Genomic DNA, 20,417 nt, shown 5'->3' on the forward strand with positions numbered 1-20,417 from the left:
CATTCCCTCTAGGTAACGACCAGCGTGGCATAGTTTTGGCAGAGCAGATTGAAAGCTGTACTTTTTGCACGGTGAATGAGGATGCCCCACTAGGATTACGAGGAGGTGCAGCAGCTCGCTAGACATCTCCATTGCATCCCCTGATCTCCTGAGTGACGTATCCTGGCAAGCCGTCACCTCTTTTTGGTCAGACAACTTCCCATAATTCTCATCATCGATCGACCACCAGACTTCATAACCTCTGAGCGCCGGACGTTTATCAATCATAAGAAGGCCGATTGGACTGGCTTCAGAGAGTATACCAATCGCCGCTTCAGTGAACTGCCACCCCCCTCTGATGTGTTTGTGGCCGAGAGGAAATTCCGAGACATAATTAATGCGGCAGCCGCTCGCTTTATATCAGCCCGTCGAATACCCCAATTTCCTGGCACAGGCAGTGGTACTCGCAGACGAGCGTGATGGGATTTGTTGTATGGACCCAATTAACCCCAGAATCAGCCAGCTGAATCTGTAAATAAACAAGGTAGTCGACGAACATAGGCGGAATTTGTGGCTGGAACACTTGGAGCAATGTAACTTAGGCACTGGTGCAGGCAAGCTTTGGTCTACTGTTAGGTCACTCTCTTATCCCGGAAGGCGGAATGAAATGACCTCAGCTAATTTTGGCGACGTAACCGTGACTAATACGAAGAGATGCGCCAGGTTGTTCAACCGTCAATTTATTGTCTAGTCCGAGAGTGACAGGGCAAGGAGGAGAGCCATACGCCGTATTCGTGGTCTCCGAGCCGATGAACAGCCATCACAATTTACAGTGGGCGAAGTTACGAATATCATCCGTGGTGCCAAATCATCTAAGGCGTTAGGACCCGAGGGAATCTATACATTGATGTTGAAGAATCTGGATTCACCTGGAGTTGAGTATCTTACCACTGTCCTCAACCTGTCATTGAACACTCTTATATTAGTTCCCGATGTCTGGAAAATGGGCAGAGTGATCCCGCTACTGAAGCCTGGAGAAGACCCTAGTTTGGGGGTATTACTCCTCCCGAGCCTCGTAGGAGAATTTCCATTCGCCGAGCATCAACATGGATTTCGAAGACTGCACAGCACAAAAACAGCTTTGCATGCCATCACCGCGCACATTTGCCGTGACTTCAATCAGCCCAGGCCATGTGATAGGACGGTCCTCGTGGCACTGGACCTATCGAAGGCATTCGACACGGTCAGCCATGCCAAATTATTTGAGGACATCGCCAACACGTTCCCCCAGCCAGGCCTGAAACGATGGGTCGCGAATTATCTGTGTGGTCGCCAGTCATGTGTGGAATTTAGGGATAAGAAGTCGAAGCACCGTAGAGTGAAACGGGAGTTCCCCAAGGTGGGGTGATATCTCCGGCACGGTTTAACCTCTACCTATCCTCCACCCCACGCCCTCCAGACGGCATAGAGATCGTATCATATGCGGACGATTGTACAATCATGGCATCAGGCCCCCCACCCATTGATGACATCTGCGATAGGTTGAACGTCTACCTCAACGAGCTTGCCTCATATTTCGCTTCAAGAAATCTGAAGATATCCACCACCAAATCTTCAGCCTTACCACTACAAATATTTGTTCACTACAAATACGCGTGAGGTGAATACTGAGCTGACTGTGATCGTCGATGGAGAAATGATTCCGATCATCAAGTGTCCCAAAATACTTGGCGTCACATTTGACAGCTCTTACACATTCTCCCCACATGCCACAGCAATCTGCGATAAAGTCAAAAGTAGAAACAAGGTCCCCAAGTCACTCGCTGGCAGCACTTGGGGTGCAGACAAAGAAACCTTGTTGACCACGTACAAAGCAATTGGCCGGTCTGTGGTAAGTTATGCAGCGCCAGTGTGGTCACGTCAACTTTGTGACACGCAGTGGAAAAATATTCAGATCTGTCAGAATGCCGCCTTCTGAACTACGACGGGCTGTCTCCTCAGGTTTCATGTGGACCACCTCCACCAGGAGACAAAGATCCTACCAGTGTGAAGACATAACTACATGCTGTCTAAGCAATACCTTTTGGGCTGTTATCGAAGAGAACATCCAAATCATCATTTTGTGGATAGATATCTACCGCCCAGAAGCCTTTAGGTAGATTTACATGATCTAGGGCGTGAGGTTCAGCGATACAAGAGAGAACCTCTAGATTAAGCGGCATATCAAGCAGGTCTAAACAACATTCATGCAGACACGGTAGCAGATGCGGTAATTGGCTACCGGGTGAATGAAGTCCTTGGAGAACGACCGCCTCCCATTGCACCTGAAGAAATCGACATCCCCGGCAAACCAGAGTAGTTCTGGCTCAATTCCTACAGAGCTAGGATTGATGCCGTCGTGCAAGATGTATGTTCCAATTGTAACCAGGGACCGCACGATACACGTCACCTGTTTAACTGCCCGGCCAGACCTACTCGACTCAGACCCAAATCCCTGTGGACGCACCCCATCTTAAGGCTGGTATTATGTCCTTTTTTACGGAAAATTCTTCGAAAATCGTTCTTTCGGAGGTTTGACAAGGTTGATTTTTTTGGGTTCCTCTGGCCAAAATATTGCCATTTACATATAAAAAATTTATGTGGTTTCAAACAATTTGTCAGCTGCTTACGAGCATGTGTACACACAAATATGAGTGTATGGGTCGTACTGAAATTCAAGTATGGTTTTGTAATTTTAACCAAAACCCACCCCTTCGTAATTAACATATAATGAAACACAAAACAATTTAAAAGAGACAAATGCAGAATTTATTTGTAAAACTAATTAGATTTTGTAGTATTTTCACTGTTAAGGCCGGTACTAAGAATGATCTTTAATCAAATATACTTTTTTACACTTCTTTCTAAAGCAAGCTAAAAGTAACAGCTGATAACTGACAGAAGAAAGAATGCAATTACAGAGTCACAAGCTGTGAAAAAATTTGTCAACGCCGACTATATGAAAAATCCGCAATTACTTTTTGGGCAATATATTCGCTTTTCGCGTTGAAACTCCGTATAAAAAAATAAACGGAAAAATGTGCCGAAGTGTGTTCGTTTTGTCATAACTTGTTTTTTAATCTGGTGAAAATTTACATTTTGGGACGCCCATTGAGAGCACAACCACAGTCGCTGTGCAACAAGTCATTTTCTTATGCAAAATAAACGTGATCGTCAAACTTCTAATTGTAACTGGGTGTTTGTTGATGTTGCTCACATGTACTCTGGTTGGAAAAAAATAAAGTATTTGTGGATGCATAAATAAGAAAGTATTTTTTAAATATAAATAAATATACGAAAGAAAATAAATATTTCTTTCACAACAAGCAACTCGATCAACCAGTACGAACAAAATAAGGTTTGTGAAAGAATGTGTTGTGCTTTTGGTCTTGCAATTACAACAACAATATTTCGATAAAAGTGGAAGATGCTGACAAAGGCTTCTGGAAAGATGAGCTTATTTTACTTATAACAGTGAAAGTACTAGAAAATCTAATTATTTTTAGAAATAACAACAACTTATACAGGGTGGCTGATGAATATTGCTACAATGATGAATATTGCTACATTTTTTTTTCGGTGTATGGAATACATTTTTCTTTTATTCATGTTAAATTAAATTATTAAATTAATTATTAAATTATTATTAATTAAATTAATTAATTAATTAATTAAATTAATTATTAAATTATTATTATTAAATAGAAAAAAAGTTATTACATTTTTTTTTGGTAGCGGCTTTCATCAGCCACCCTGTATGAATTTTAGTAGACCCACACACTCCCATCTGTGTGTTCACATGCACGTAAGCAGCTGATAAATTGTTTGATGCAATATTAATTTTTATTTGTAAATGGCAACATTTTGGCCACAGAAACCCAAAAAAATTAGCCTTGTGTTGTGTGCGCGCTTCCGACGGTGGGCAGACCCCTTAGGCTCTTGTTTTACACTATTGTGAATGACGTCGGCACACGATAGCAGCCCTGGGTGTGTCCTATGTTCAGTGGTTGAAACGGGTGGAAGCTGAGGAAAAGCGTCAAGGAAGGACTGGTCGAAAGCCTGCCATGACGGGAAATTTGGGAAAGATGGCTTACTTCCTTGCCGGTTTTCCTTCTCTTTGATGTCAACGATTGGAGCTGGCAGACGTGTGCGTGAAGAAGAAAAAGAAGAAGAGAATACAGTGCCTTTACCTGGCGAAATAATTAAATAAAACACGATAATCAATTTGAACGCTTTTGAAGCAGAAAAACCCCTTCACCACCGATGGTGGGAAAGTGCATTTTTTTTTATTAATAGATGGCAGTAGCGTTTATTTAAACACGGTGAACATTTTTTTCCTTGTTTTAATTATCAAACCTGTGAACAATTTCGAAGGCTGTAAACGCTCGTAAACCAACACCTAAAATACACACGAAGCATATGAACCTGCCAGCAGAATCACAACGAAAGCGCTAAGCACGCAAAATATCAGTAAAAGTCACGAACTCATCGTTCCCACCGTCAGCCACCAGCACCGCTCCAGTCCAGCGTGAGAGATCCAGCATTCTGCAGCCCTCCTGGTTGCAGCGGTATATCCAGGACTAGGACACTGACGGACGACTTAAAACAAATACAAACATTTTATTATTTTACAAATAAATTTACATATATATATTTGTGCCTAGGAGAATAAGCGAAAGCAAAGAAGAATATAGAAAAGTGTTACTTACTGTTCGGTTAGACAAGGGAGTGCTCTTTACGGTAATCTCGTCCCAGATATAGGGAACCAAATAGGCGCTAGGATATGAGCTCTTATCTTAGGTAGGTCCTAGACTTTAGATTGGGGTTCCTTGACCCCGTAGCCACTTGTCCAACCTAAAAGGAAGCCTGAAAAAGAAGAAGAGTATAAGAAAAGAAATATATTAGTAAGAGACAAGAAAAAAGAAAAGGTACACATACATATATGAACATTTATACAAGACAGACGGACATAACGAATACTGTCTACAATACACGGACGGCCGTCTGTCAGTCAAAGAGACCCGCTGAACATTTTGGAGAAGGAGGGCGAATGAACTTCGAGGGGGACAATTCCCCGGCAAATGAATGTTATTAATAGATCTTGACTTCTATTGGTTTTCGTTTTACACCCCTTTTATAACTTCTCACTATCCTGGATATTTTGGATCCTTCTTTTTGTACTTTCACTCATTTTATTTTCCTTTTTCCAATTTCAAAATTTGATTTATTTTTGTATGTATTCGGCAGCCAAGGAAATAAACGCTTTCATTTATAACGTTTAACGAAAGATTAACCATGTTGGCTTAGGCTATTTTTAGAAAGGTGGTAGGGTAAAGCTAAAGGGGTAAGTAAAGGTGCTGATCAGGGGATGCCCAGCGATGCAATGGGGTATCAAGGAGAGACCCTTGGGGAGTCTCTGAGGGAGGGCCAAAAGCTTGGCGGGACACCAGCCAAGCAGCGTATCGGTAGGCTGCCATGCTGATAGGTGATTCGTGAGTGTGACGTGCAGTTGGGTTTCCTTTTTTTTTTCTGTTCAAGTTACCTTTTAGTGTGTCGACTTATTTCCGCCTCAGTACATGTTTGATTTTAAGACCGGTATGATTTTTTTGGTATGGTGTTAGGAACTTCCCTGGCAAGAACCACCCCCCATCCGGCGAGCGATAGCCGCGCAAAACGCCAGCATACCGGCAATGCAAAAGGGGACAGTTCCAACCTCTATCGGCTGGCGATTTATCGTCCAGCCTGTACCCACCTTAGAACACCACCATAACAAAATGGCGCCCAACGTGGGGCCCGATCTAAGTCCTTTTAGTGTCAATAGTTTTTGTTTTGTGTAGAAAATGTCTTAGTTTACTTGTTAGTCAAAGATGAGTCCCGTTTAGGTCATTTAAGAGTCCCTAACGCGCTTGCTACATTTAAGACCCAAGTTAAGCAGTCTTTTTCTAAACAGAATTTCTTTTGGGGTACGATTATTTTAATCCAGAAGTCTTGATAGCTTGGAAGTAAGCTTTTAATTGCTTTTTGGTTTTAATTTAGTTTTGTCCCTAATATCAATGCAATAGCCCGTTCATTTTTTTTTCCTGTCGGTTCTACACATTATGTAATCGCCAAGTGGAAGACGTCTCATTTGGGGAAGTCCCGCCCAGTCGAGTCGAGAGGCTCTGGAGGACGAGAAGCTTCATCAAAGGAGGCGGTAGATACTTGGAGATTACAGGATGTGCGTTAAAGTGACAATTTTCTCCTCGCCCTTGGTCTTGGTGACTAGTGGTAGCGATGCCTTGTGTCATCAAATGCCTTTGGACTTGGAGGAAAATGTCTACTTCTGCCTACATCTTTCCATATTTAGAGTCAATGATATTAAAGTTAGTTATAGCCTATTTGATTTTGGACTTACTTTTTTTTTTATCACGGGATACACATTCTTCTTCGTCTTCGTACGCATTCGTGGCTTAGTCCATGGGCTGTAAGGCCAGACAAAGATTTATGTTTCCACGTGTTGTCCATCGTAGCTATCTTTCCATGTTTCATCGTTTTTTTTGTTTTTGCGTTTACACTCACGAAACCCTGGAATCAAAATAAATACCTATATTAGAACATGCATACACTGGCACTATACGATACGTACATCATTTTACCTTTACTTACCTTTTTGATAGTTTGTTACCTACCACCGATCCATTACATGAATTTGTAGTCTTTTTTTTTCTTCTGTTTTTGCTTTGGTAGATTTATTCCCTTAGTAGCAGGAAGTTATCTATCTCATATCTCGAGGTACCAAATCATTTTTTTTTACGCATTCTGTTTTTTTTTATTTAGAGAATTTTGTTTTTCTTATTAGTTTCTGTCATTTAAAGTTTGACACTTCATTTTTTTTTATTTTTGGAGTTTTCTTTATTTTACGAACTTTCAGCTTCTTACCCGCAAAGGGTTTTCCTTTTGGCTATACATTCAGCATTTCCAGTCATAAAGGAGTTTTCCTTTTCGGCGATATATTTTTCCTTTTTTTTCAGTTTTGGCTGTTAGTCACTTTACATTTCGATTTTGGCATTTATTTTTTTATTTTGGCAGATATATTACTCTAATGGTTAACACTCGTTCAGCAAATAGGGAAGATTCTGGCCATTCCAGGATGCAGCCAGGAACTTCTCAGAATTTTCCGGTGAGCACAACCCAACCAGCTGTGACTTTCACTACCACAACAACAACAACCACAATGGCAGCCAGCAATGCGCCGATCGCATCTGCGCGTTCATCCGTCGCTCCACCACTACCACAAGGCATGGACGATTTGTCACGGCTATTGAATAGCACATTCACCTCGCAAGGTCATGTATCATCTCCAACTTTTAGCCCACTCACTGGTCTCAACGTCCCAGTGCCTCCAGCAAACCCGACTATGAGTATTGGCATGCGCGAAATTATCTCTTCAGCCGTTGGTCTAGCCCGAATAGAGTTCGAGAGGGAGCAGACTGAAAGAATCAACAGCTTGATACCTACCATTGTTGAAGCTACTAAACGATCGTTAGGAGTGGGTAATTCCGTTCCTACGAACAATGTACCAATGGCTAAGCTGGCAACAGGACAGCCTGGAAGACCACTACTAGGCCAGGGACAGCATATGTCTTTGGGGCAAACGCATCCGCCTAGAGGTTTGTCACATATGCAGGCGCCAGTAGCTCCACCAGTCTCGTCATATCAACAGGCTGGGGCCGTATACTCACAACCACCGCCTTTTGTACCAAGCACCAGCACTGTCCCACACTCATCTATGCCAGCACCACCAGTTTCGGAGGCCGGCGGTCTCAGCGTGCCATCGGTGTACCGCAATTCCTGGGGTTCAGCCCAGCCAAACTATTACACGCCATTGAATGAGAGGCCACAGCAGCCTAACACAAGTGAGCCACCACCATATTTGCAGCCGCCGTTGCAACCGGCGCATTTTCCAGGTCCTTCTTCACATTTTGGAAGGCCTGGAGGCAGCACACACACTGATTCGACCAGCAAGCTAAATTTGACCAAGTGGGGTATAAAATTTGATGGCACCTCCAAAACCATGAACGTGCAGGAGTTTATCTTTCGAGTAGGAGAGCTAAAAAGAGATTATGATTGCCCGGAAGGCGAATTCCTAACTAAATTTCACCAGCTCTTGGAGAAACCAGCGCTAGACTGGTACTGGAACCACCGCAAGTTTGTCCAATTTCGATCTTGGGAAGAAATTGAGAGGGCTCTGCTGACGCAATACCAGCGGTTTGAAAACGAATTCCAGATTCAAACACAAATTCTCAATCGTCGCCAGCAGCCCCAAGAAACATTTGAAGATTTTTATAATGCGGTGATTCAGTTGCGAAACCAGCAGAAGCAACCCTATCGTGAGGCGGAGATGGTGGAAATTATGAGGGGCAACCTGAAAACATCATTGGCACAGATGATATTCTCAGTGAGAGTTAACGACTTGGGGAGCTTCTACAGAGAAGTCAAAAGGGCAGAAAATCTTCTTGCAAGCCACCGTCAACAGTATCAACGCCCTAATCTAGGGTCGCAGCGCGTTCACGAATTAGCCTGGGAGGAAGAGTTGCCTTCGGAGGCCATGGAAGTGGATGCAATTCAAGGCAAAACAAATCTGAAATGCTGGAATTGTGGTTTGGAAGGGCATAGCTGGGTGGATTGTGCCGCGCCTAGAAAATTCTTTTGCTACAGGTGTGGTCATGATGGAGTAACCGTCAGAAACTGCCCGAAATGTCAGGGAAACCGACAGAGGATCCCACCTCAGACTGGAGAGGTGCGGTCGACACCAGTTTAACTCCAGTCCCATCCCCTGATAGAAAGATCACCCTTCTTAGGAATCCCCAACAACATGAGCATAGTTCTACACTTGTCCCAAAGCTTAGAGAATTGAAGCCTTTACATGTCCGGGTAAAGAGTATAACGAGGCAAAGGCGAGGATTTTTGGGATCTCCAAAAAGGTAAAGAAAGCGCGCGAGCGTTACAAAAAGAGGAAAACTCTACGGCGACAAATTGCGGCCGCATCGCTCTACGAGGGTGACGACACTCGCTTTTATACACGGTTAGTTATTAATGGTCAAGAAATAGAGGGTCTGCTCGACAGCGGTGCCACGGTATCCTGTTTGGGAAAAGGTTGCGTCGACTTCGTCGGCCGTGCGAATCTATTGGTACATCCCTTCCACTCATATATACATACCGCGGATGAAAGCCCTCATAAAATAGTAGGTCGCGTCACGGCCACGGTTACTTTTAATAAAATGTCGCATGAAATAACCTTCTTTTTGGTGCCGTCTTTGGGAAGGTCGCTTTTTCTTGGCATAGATTTTATGCGCAAGTTCCAGCTTTTTGCCCAAATTGAGAGCATCACCACCAACAATATCAGCCTTTGTGAAGAAGCTGACGGCGGTATCAATGATGACAAGAAAGTCCATGTGTTGTCAGACTTCCAGCGGAAACGCTTGGAGGATGTCATAGAAAAGTTCCCCTGCTTTACTAAAAAAGGCTTGGGACGGACACAGTCTGAGATACACACAATCGACACACGTGATGCAACTCCAGTTAAAAGTAAGCACTATCCGGTGTCACCAGCTGTGCAGAAATTAATGTATGCGGAGTTGGATAGGATGTTATCCTTGGGTGTGATAGAGCAAAGCGAAAGTCCCTGGAGCCATCCAGTGACACTTGTCCGCAAAGGCGAGAAAAATAGACTATGTGTTGATGCTCGCAAACTTAATGCTCTCACCGTCAAGGACGCTTATCCTCTTCCGCATATTGAAGGTCTACTCAGCCGGCTTGGTGACACCTATTTTATATCCAGTGTCGACCTAAAGGATGCTTTCTGGCAGATACCCCTCGACGAATCCAGTAAGGAGAAAACAGCCTTTACGGTGCCGGGGAGGCCTCTTTATCATTTTACCGTCATGCCTTTTGGGTTGTGTAATGCAGCCCAGAGGTTATGCCGGTTAATGGACAAAGTGGTTCCCGCAGCACTAAGAGACCGTGTTTTTGTTTACTTGGATGACCTCTTGGTGGTTTCGCCAGATTTTGACACTCACCTGGAGTTGCTGAACCGTGTGGCTGAATTGTTAGCCAATGCGGGGCTCACGATCAATGTGGCAAAATCAAAATTTTGCTTCAAAGAGCTCCGATACTTAGGCTATATTGTTGGTGGAGGTACTCTCAAGGCGGATCCAGCAAAGGTTGAAACTATAGCGCGATTTGACTACCCAAAGACGGCCAAACAAGTGCGAAGTTTTATGGGCGCCACCGGCTGGTATAGGCGGTTTATTCCCGAGTACGCGACGATAGCTACCCCGATCTTCGATACTCTTAAAAAGGGTAAGGCTTTTGTTTTTACCGACCAGGCGAAGGCTGCTTTTGATCAGTTGAAACAGGCCCTGATTACAAGCCCAGTACTCTCTCACCCGAGCTTTGAGAGACATTTCTATGTGCAATGTGATGCCTCCGACCGGGGAATAGGAGCAGTCCTTTTTCAGAAGGATGATGAGGGCGGAGAGCATCCCATTGCATATTTTTCACAGAAATTAACGTCCGCTCAAAGGAATTATTCAGTGACGGAGAGAGAGTGCTTGGCTGTGGTTATGGCAATAAAAAAATTCAGGCCTTATATTGAATTAATGGCTTTCACCATAATCACTGACCATAGCAGCCTCAAATGGTTGATGTCCCATAGGGATTTAAGCGGAAGACTGGCGAGGTGGAGCCTCCATCTTCAGTCCTTTACGTTCGATATCGAACATAGGCAGGGTACCCAGAACATTGTTCCGGATACCTTGTCTAGGTACGATATGGACGAACTTTCTGCGGACTTAGGACAGTTGTTGGATCTCTCCTCGCCAGCCTTTAGGTCTGACGCCTATCAAGAGCTTACCCGGAGTATCGAAGAGAACGCGGCGAGTTTACCCGACTTTCGGGTTATCGATGGTGTCGCCTACAAAAGAACGCGGCATTACGATGGCGACCCATTGTGTGAAGATTTCGCATGGAAGTTGTGGATGCCGGCCGAGCTGACTGAACAAGTCATTGAAAGGGCTCATTGCCCACCTACATCGGCTCATGGCGGGTTTCACAAAACTTTGCACCGTGTAAAAGAGTACTTTTACTGGCCAAACATGGCTGTGCAGGTGCGAAGTTTTGTGAAACAATGCCAGGTTTGCAAAGAGACGAAGCCGGCAACCACAACTTTACGTCCACCCATGGGCAAAGAATTTGAAGTGGAGCGTCCATTTCAACGCATTTACGTTGACTTCCTCGGTCCCTATCCGCGTTCCAAGTCCGGGAATTCCTTTATTTTTATTGTTTTAGACCATTTGTCTAAATACGTGCTGTTGAAGGCAATGGCTAAGGCGAGTGCCAAGAATGTGGTAAAGTTTCTGATTTCAGAGGTTTTCCACAAGTTTGGCACTCCAGAAGTCATTGTCTCCGACAATGGCAAACAGTTCATTAGTAAGGAATTCCAGGACTTGGTTAAAAATTTCGGTGTTAACCATATGAAGACCGCTACCCATTCGCCACAGGCCAACGCGTCGGAGCGCGTTAACCAGTCCGTACTGGCCGCGATAAGGGCGTACCTCAAGGAAGACCACCGCGAATGGGATAAGCACCTTTCGGAGGTGGAATGTTCGCTGCGCTCGTCGGTGCATAGTGCAATAAACGTGACGCCTTACTACGCTTTGTTCGGCGTTAACATGATAAATCACGGCAGCGTTTACAAGATCGCGCGTAAGCTTCAACTACTAAACGACCCAGATATCGACCTTATTCCTAACTCGGAGAATATGGAGCAGACCAGAGAGCTGATCAGAGCTAATCTGCATAAAGCTTACCTTAGGGGAGAAAAATCCTACAATCTTCGTTGCCGACAAGTTAAATTCTTGCCCGGACAGGAAGTGTTTCGCCGTAGTTTTCGGCAAAGTAGCTTTTCTAAGGACTATAACGCGAAACTCGATAAAAAGTTCTTCAAGTGTAGAATTGTGCGGCCTGTAGGGAATTCTCTATACGAAGTGGAGGATCTTCAGGGTAAATCTTTGGGCGTCTTTCACGCCAAAGATCTAAGGCAATAGTTTAAGGCCATAGGTAGTAGTCATAGGTTTAGAATTTTAGGTTTAGGTAAATGAATTACTTTTTGCGTTGAATTGCATATGAACTTCGTTTTTTTGTTATTGCTATTATTTTTGTTTTTATTATCCGTTTGAATTGCCTTGAATGGCGTACGGATTGCTTTTTATAGGCTAGGCTTTTGATATAAGGTCGTTATAGAGAATTTCTTTTTGGTATACTATTATCTTAGGATGGGATAGCATAGTGTCCCGAAGCCAGAGTGGCGTAGCGCTCTTGGCAACATGTTTCCTTTTTCTTCTTTTTCCTGAACCCCGAATTTTGATACCTTTTTTTTCTTTGGCTTGGAAGAGAGCGTACTTCGCTGATGAATTTGTTTTTGAGTCACGACTTCACTTTTTCTGTCAGTTTTTGTCTTCTTATTTCTTCTGATGATTTTCCTATGCGCAGGTGCAAGGCGCAGGGTTTCAAACCGCGGAATATGACATTTTCTCTACACGAGGTTCTTTATTTTAGCTCACGCGTTCGCTGCATTGGCGGCTGTGACTTTCCCCACTTTGCTTGCTGGCCAAAGGGTCGGTGGTGAGCCCTCTACACCAATTCTTGGAGATGGGCGCCGGAGTTTTCGTGACCGGAGTACCGCAGAAGCCTCCTCAGGTTGTGATTCCATCGTGTGCTGACGTCGGTGGGCGGCCAACTTGTGACGTGTCATAGACCTCCGGAGCCTACCCCGCCTGTGCCCCAGCGAAACTATGACATTAGGATGCACATCGTAGTAAGGGGGGAGGACGAATGAGGAATATGAGCTGCCAGGCGACAGTTATAGCTGATGGAATCACAGGGGGAGGGAGACACAAGGCGAATTCACTGCGGTAAATAAGCCGGAAACGCGGTATCCGGTGACGATGACTCTGGTACACATCTCCAGATGGGTGGTCAGGAGCACCACGTATGCTCTGGGGTTGGTAAGCGGTATGGGGAGGGTGTCAGCCACCAATGCCGACGCAGGCTCTTAATTCTCAACCAAGACTTCTCAGCATCGAATTTTATTATTTATTTTTTTTTTTTTCATAATTGCCTGATCGCATCTTCTTACCTGTGGGCTTTATTATTTTTATACCCTCCACCATAAGATGGGGGTATACTAATTTCGTCATTCTGTTTGTAACTACTCGAAATATTCGTCTGAGACCCTATAAAGTATATATATTCTTGATCGTCGTAACATTTTATGTCGATCTAGCCGTCCGTCCGTCCGTCCGTCTGTCTGTCGAAAGCACGCTAACTTCCGAAGGAGTAAAGCTAGCCGCTTGAAATTTTGCACAAATACTTCTTATTAGTGTAGGTCGGTTGTTATTGTAAATGGGCCATATCGGTCCATGTTTTGATATAGCTGCCATATAAACCGATCTTGGGTCTTGACTTCTTGAGCCTCTAGAGTGCACAATTCTTATCCGATTTGAATGGATTTTTGCACGAAGTATTTCGTTATGATATCCAACAACTTTGTCAAGTATGGTTCAAATCGGACCATAACCTGATATAGCTGTCATATAAACAGATCTGGGGATTTGACTTCTTGAGCTTCTAGACCCCTAGAGGTCGCAATTATTATCCGATATGCCTGAAATTTTGTACGATGGAACCTCTCATGACCATCAACAAACGTGTTTATTATGGTCTGAATCGGTCTATAGGCCGATACGGATCCCATATAAATTGTTCTCTCTATTTAACTTGAAATTTTACACAGGTCTCCAACATATAATTTAATTTTGGTCCGAACCGGACCATATCTTGATATCGTTTTAGTAGCAGAGCAACTCTTTTCTTATATCCTTTTTTGCCTAAGAAGAGATGCCGGGAAAAGAAATCGACAAATGCGATCCATGGTGGAGGGTATATAAGATTCGGCCCGGCCGAACTTAGCGCGCTTTTACTTGTTTTTTTTCTCCTTTTTCTTTTTTTTACGCAATTCCTAAACTTTTCAAAGCCTAATCCCGTTTTTGGAGCGCAAGGGGACACCACGATTCCTGTCTACGGACAGATGTTCAAGGAGAGTGAAGGATGAAAGAGGGACTTACCTGTTTCCTGGTGGATTGGGTTAAGCCTTGGTGGTATAGCTCCTTTGGTTCCAGTACAGGACCTGTTGGAAGTCGTAAAGAGGTATAAGTGAAGATCAGTTATGGTACTTCATGTATACTTACCTTTCCTTTCCGTTCTGTCCTGGTCCTGTCCTTTACTTTAAGCTTCTCCGGTGTTGTCCTTCGTCCTCGATGAGGTAGTGAACAATTTCCTTGGGAGGTATTCTGTGGACCTGCAAGTAGAAAAAGAGAAATTTTGATTTAGTGCAATTCACCTGATAAGGTTTTAAGTTTTAAATTTTTATTGTTTTTCCATTTCTTTTTCTCTTTTGACCATTTCGCTCTAAATGCTTGACTTAATAAAGTTCCTAGCGGTTAGTTTCTGTTTTTAGTTTTTATTTTTTTTTTGCTACACTTCACTTTGTTTTATTTTTTCAAATTTCCAAAAGGCCAGTTTATAATCGTTATCGCGTATTCTTAATCACTTATTATTTCGTCTTTTTTTTTAACTTTTTAAAATCCTTTTGATATTTCGCACTAACTTTCTCTTACACTTTCACATTTCCGTTCATTGAACTCTTTACGGCACTCACAAAGTCACGAACCAATTTGGCTTTTGCCCGTTTTTCTTTTAACTTCCTTCGTATTATGTTTCACAGCTGTCATGCTCTTATTTCGTTTTTCTTTTTACGCACTTTAGCACAGATCATTTTCCAATTATTAACCGGGACTTACTTAACACTTTACAAGTTTTTTATTTAGAGTATTTTACTAGTTTCAATTAGTTTTGTAATTATCATTTTGCTGTCCGTCCGCAATTCTTTTTAATAGGATCCTATATTCTCTTTGTCTTCTTTCTTCACTCCATCACTTCGTTTTTGTTGCACTTGGTGTTTCAATTCAGGCTTTTCACTCGTTGATTTCTATGACAATTTACTTTTGCTTCACTCCACTAAACGAATTGGCGCGTTTATTAGCGTACCCCCACCCCCATTCATTGTTTGAGTGGGTTACGCACACTTGCGTTTGGTACCGTTGCGCTACACTATTATCATTACACTTTTACGCACTAGCACCATTGAAATTGGTGAGTGGCCTGTTTTTGTTGGGTACACACTTGTGGGTGTATTGGACTGACGCCAACTTTTTGGGACCCACGCTACTTTTCCGGCACTGCACTTTTAGGTTATTGATTGACCTTTTTTTTGGCGTTTTTCACTGATTTTTTATTTACTAAAACACTCTGTTGATTATACTCGGCCACCAGTTAATTTTCTAATTTTCCTTTTTTTCACAATTATACTTACCATTTTATTTCTGCTCCCATTGGTGCTGATGCGGTCGTCCCATTGACAAAATGATGTTATTTCTTCTTCTTCGGCCCTTTAGCTATCCATTTCAGTCATCACGAATTGATATCCAAGGCCCGGCTCTAGTGAAGGGCGCGTATGTCACTTCATATTAGGGTGGTTCGCACGCGGCGATAGGGAATAAAGGAGTGGACACACGTATGGAAGGGCAAATTTTAGTTGTGAAAATCATCTATTTTAGGTAAAGGCTACAGCGTGGTATACGTTGACGGGTCCTAGACACCTTCCCCAATGAGAGGCAGGCCCTAGAATTGAGTTGTGTTTGTGGTGTGCGCCGAATAATGGCGCTACAGCGCCACCTGGTTGTGACTTGCCTTACTCCAGCGACACCTACTGGCTATGGTTGGCCCTCATCAGGGAGAGGGAGACAACCAGCTGACACCAACCTGTCATTATGGCTGCCCCCATATGTTTTGTTGGTGCCGGCTGGAAGACCAACTTCATGATGGAGACCAACCAAAGCCAAGCTGGCTAGAGTCCCCAAGATGAAGCCTTCTTTTTGGTTATGGACAGCAAGCTTACCGGAGGTGGAGTGAGACCCAAGTGGAAATAAATAAAGAAAAAGACGAGACGAAAACCGCGGTGAAAAAGTGTTGTTTTATTGAATATCAAAGCGTTTGTTTGTCTAATTGATAAAAAGCAAATAAAAGAACTTAAAATTAAACACTAAAAAACAAGCTTTGAAGAATATTTAATGGCTGTGTTAAGTTTTAGAAAAGACTGAAAAGAAAGAGATATTAACACCTGAAACGAAAGAAATGAATAATTAACATTGGCTAAAATCCGAACAAAATTGTTGATAAAAGTAAAGCACCTGAAGTTAAAACCTATAAGGAAATTAAAAACATTAAAATGCTTAAAGAAATAAAAGACGATAAAAATTGAAAGTTGTTAGAAGGCGAAAAAGACAGGAACGTAAAAACCTGTAAGGGAAGAAAACACTAAACACCTGAAAAGAAAACGATACCTGAAAAGAGAAAAAAAAACATTAACCTGAAAAGAAAAGAAAATAAAGTTATCTGTAAATAAATAAGATAAAACGAAGAAAGTAAATACTTAAAAAACCCAAAACTCCACCTCCACTGTCCCGACGTTGGAACATCAGCCAACCAGGCGATAACAGCACAGCGTTGGTCAGCCGACAACGCCAAAGGTACCCTCTATCAGAGCCCTTTTCCCATACATAAAACAGGACAATACGCTTGACTTAGACGGACGGACAGACAGCTACCTGACACAAAACTTCTGAAAATAAAGGTTTTAAATAAGGTAACCATTATAGAAAAGTTGTTGAGGCAGGGCTGACATCATTTCTTGTATTTTATTTAGCGCCAGGAAATTAGGAAGCGCCCTTTCAGCTTAGGTTGAGCTCACCCATAGGCCAGGAAGGTTTCAGTAAAAGGTACGTGGGGGCCCTTGCTCCATCATAGATGTCCACCTTGTTTTAGCGTTGACCAACAACATCCTATTAAAGAAAGCAATACAACTTTTATTTAAAGAACACCTACATAAGACTACAGCAACATTATACTTACCATCAGACGGACGGACAGGAAATAGGGTAGACGACAAGCAGGGTCGGTACCATTGCAGGACTGGTGCTACAGCTAGGCAATCCCAGCTCCGACATCAAGGCCATCACTAGGCGAGACCAGAAAGAAGATTCGATGACCCATATTGCTGGAAGGAAGAAGAGAGAAAAGAAAACGAATTAAATGCTGAATTTCATTTGAATTTAGGACATGAAATTTTGAATCAACCTATATTTTAAATTGATTTTTGAATTGCTTCATTCGATCTTCCTATTTGTTTTTTTATTTTGTTTATTTATTTAATCATCATTATAAAGATTTGTTAGAAGTTAGCTACTGCGAAAATGCAATAAAGCCAAAACTGGAATTTTATAACGTTTTAACATGAAATAGTTCAGTTTTATCTTATGAATATGGAAGGCTAAAAAGCAGGTAAGAAAAAGGGTAGCTCAAACTTACCGGTCCAGGACAAACAGGTGTATTTGGGGTGTCCTCATAGATTATGACGCAAGAGGGCACCATGGTGGGGTGGGTGCGTCCAGACACCAGCTGAAGGCTAAGTGGTGTCAACATGGTAGTGTGTGTCTGTCTAGTATTGTTCATGGTTGTTGTGTAGGTATCAGTGTCCCTCCATCAGCTGGTTGATTTTTGTTTTTTTGTCACCTGCTTTGGAGGAGGTGAACTGGCAAGAACCGCGCCCTTTTCGACTGAGCCACAGCCGGTGCTCGAACGCCAGCAGCCAGCGCCCGTCAGTTCATTTCCTCCCCTCCAAGCAAAGCAGGGTTCCTTCGGGAGCACGACAAGAATGGCGCCCGCAACATGGGGCCCGAGAATTCGGGTGACCGTTTCATTTTTTTATAGTGGCTGTTACGATGTGTCCTTTGTGAGTGTACTTGTGTGTCTCGACAGTTAATGTTTTAATACAACATTGGTCGCAAGCCCCAAGGAAAGCGAAGGATATAATTGTGACAGAGTTTCCTGCCCATTGCTTATGTGCGACACTGAGTCTGTAGTAGGCAGTATGTATGGATGGCCTTCGACATAGCCTTGTGGCCATAGGGATGGAACAGGAAACATCCATTTCATTCAATAGCACTTCAATAGCCCAATTTGTGTTGGCCAGTCCTCTCTTCAGGACAATAGACCGTCTCTCCTGTTGAGTCCGGCAAGTAGGGACGTTGTTCCACGCCGATTAGCCGACAGGCTGGTTTGTTGGCAAACACAAACCCAGTCTTTTCAATTTCCTGATACCGAGATTTTAACCTATAAGAAGAAGACAGATTCAGAATTTATTTGGAGATTTCTGTTTTATGTTTGTTTGCACATACTACCATGTTTTTTGTTTGTCCTGGATGATATGAGGGAGAGCTACCATTTTTCTTTATAAATTGAATTGTTGTTAGTAACACATAGTTTTTACAGGATCTGGTAATCCGATTACCTGTAGGAATTTAAAGAAGCAGAGAATTTATTTAGTTGTAATTTTTGAAGTAACATTTAGGGTTAGATGGTGAATACAAGAGCGAATAGTTATTCGAGCGGAACTACTCTTGCAAACGGCGAAGCGATGGCAACAACAACAACCATAACCACGACGGTCCCGTCAGCAACGGTGTCAACCACAACAACAGCCATGGCTCCCATGATGGTAACTTCCGCGGTGGCGACTCCAGCTCCATCCGAAACGAACACCTCTGGCTCTTCTTTGGGTCAGTCAACTCCCGAAACACCGAATTTCAGCAGCATAACAGCGCGAACAATCCAGCGGGAACGACGAGAACAGGGAGACCAAGCAGGAACTGGTCAAGAGCACGCCACTGTGTGTCAAGAGAGTCAAGCAGACGCGCAGCTCAACGCAGTTATAAACTCTGCAATTGGTGTGGGGCAGATGGAGCTTGTAAGGCTTTTGGATGAAAGGCTGCGGTTGTTAGTTCCGCAGTTGGTCCATCAAACATTGGAAGGAACCCGAGGTCCTACCATGCAGGGTTTTGACCAGCGAGCGAACCGAGAAATACAGGCGAGTGATCAACAACCAATCGGACTGGCGGCAACGCATGTAGTCCTCACAGAAAGACCGCATCTACCACCTGTAGGTCATGCAAGGCAAGCCTGTCAGATAACGCCACATCCACAAAGCGCCCAGCCAGTGCAACAACGCCAATATGGCACAGCGGCAGAGAGTCAATGGCCAGTGTTTTCAGCTCACCAGCGAGGACAACCAGCAGCTGAAATGGAATATGGTGGAGATTACCAGTATAGCCAGCCACCAATCCAGTCACATCCAGCAGCAGCTCATATGTCTCCCGGCCGATTCCAAGCACCTGAGTATCCACACGCGCCAATGCGCGCAAGCCCGAGGAAAGTGGACATAGAGAAATGGAGGCTGAAGTTCGATGGAACTTCAAAATCGATAACGGCCGAAGATTTTATGTTCCGGCTCGAGCAGCTCCGTCAAGATTTTGCATGTGATTGGGATGAAGTGCTGGTAAAGTTTCCCCAGCTCTTGGATGGCCCTGCTGAAGACTGGTACTGGATGCAGCGAAGACTAGGACGCATCAAGAGCTTCCCTGATTTGAAAGAGGCCTTTCTCAGCCAGTTCCGCAAATTCGAAAGCGATTTTGACGTGCAGCGGAAAATGATGGATCGTCGACAGGCACCGCATGAGTCGTTCGAAGATTTTTACAACGCCGTGCTACGATTGCGGAACCAGCAGCGAGAGCCTCTACAAGAGCAAATGCTGGTAGAAATGATGAAGGGGAATCTGAAATCATCATTAGCAGCCCTGGTTTTCCCTATACGCATGTTTGGCCTACAACATTTTAGAGAGGAATGCCGCAAAGCAGAGCTTCTGCTAACTAACCAAAGGCAGGCGGCCATGGCGCATCGGCAACAGTTTGCTCCTCGAGTGAGTGAGTTAGAATATGAAGAAAGAGACGCTGAGCTTGAGGTGGAAGCTATATCAAGGCAAAACAATTATATCTGCTGGAATTGCAGAGAAAAGGGCCACGGTTTCATGGATTGCAGATCAACCACAAGGAGTTTGTTTTGCTATGGTTGTGGTTTGGAGAATGTGGTAAAACCAAACTGTCCTAGGTGCAAGGGAAACCGACAGACGGGCACGACGAAGGGGGAGACGCGCCCGCACTTTGCGAACCCCCAGTAGTTAATGTCTCCTCCGAATTGCAAGAGGAAAGTGCCAAAATAACTATTTTAAGTAGGAATAAGGATATCATAGATTTAGATGAGGGTGAAGGTGAAAATAGTTTAAGCAATGAAGTAAATAATGAATTCAAGAATAGTTGTAAGATTAGAGAATTAAAACCTTGGAGTAG

At 43.5% G+C, this 20,417-nt stretch overlaps 1 long non-coding RNA gene across 3 annotated transcripts; it reads right to left on the reverse strand.

Annotated features, from left to right (window-relative positions):
• Positions 1-4,238: 4,238 nt before the first annotated feature.
• LOC131996778 (uncharacterized) lies at positions 4,239-5,948 on the reverse strand. 3 transcript variants are annotated; one of them, XR_009398000.1, is made up of 3 exons: positions 5,771-5,948; positions 4,728-4,884; positions 4,239-4,617 (listed from the first exon to the last, which is right to left on the reverse strand). It is a non-coding gene; the product is annotated as an uncharacterized LOC131996778 (long non-coding RNA). The 3 variants fall into 3 exon arrangements; XR_009398001.1 differs by lacking the exon at positions 5,771-5,948 and adding an exon at positions 4,957-5,147; XR_009397990.1 differs by lacking the exon at positions 5,771-5,948 and having other exon boundaries at positions 4,728-5,193.
• Positions 5,949-20,417: the final 14,469 nt, after the last annotated feature.

The sequence above is a fragment of the Stomoxys calcitrans genome, chromosome 1, assembly GCF_963082655.1.
Source record: "Stomoxys calcitrans chromosome 1, idStoCalc2.1, whole genome shotgun sequence".
Classification (NCBI taxonomy): Eukaryota; Metazoa; Arthropoda; class Insecta; order Diptera; family Muscidae; genus Stomoxys; species Stomoxys calcitrans.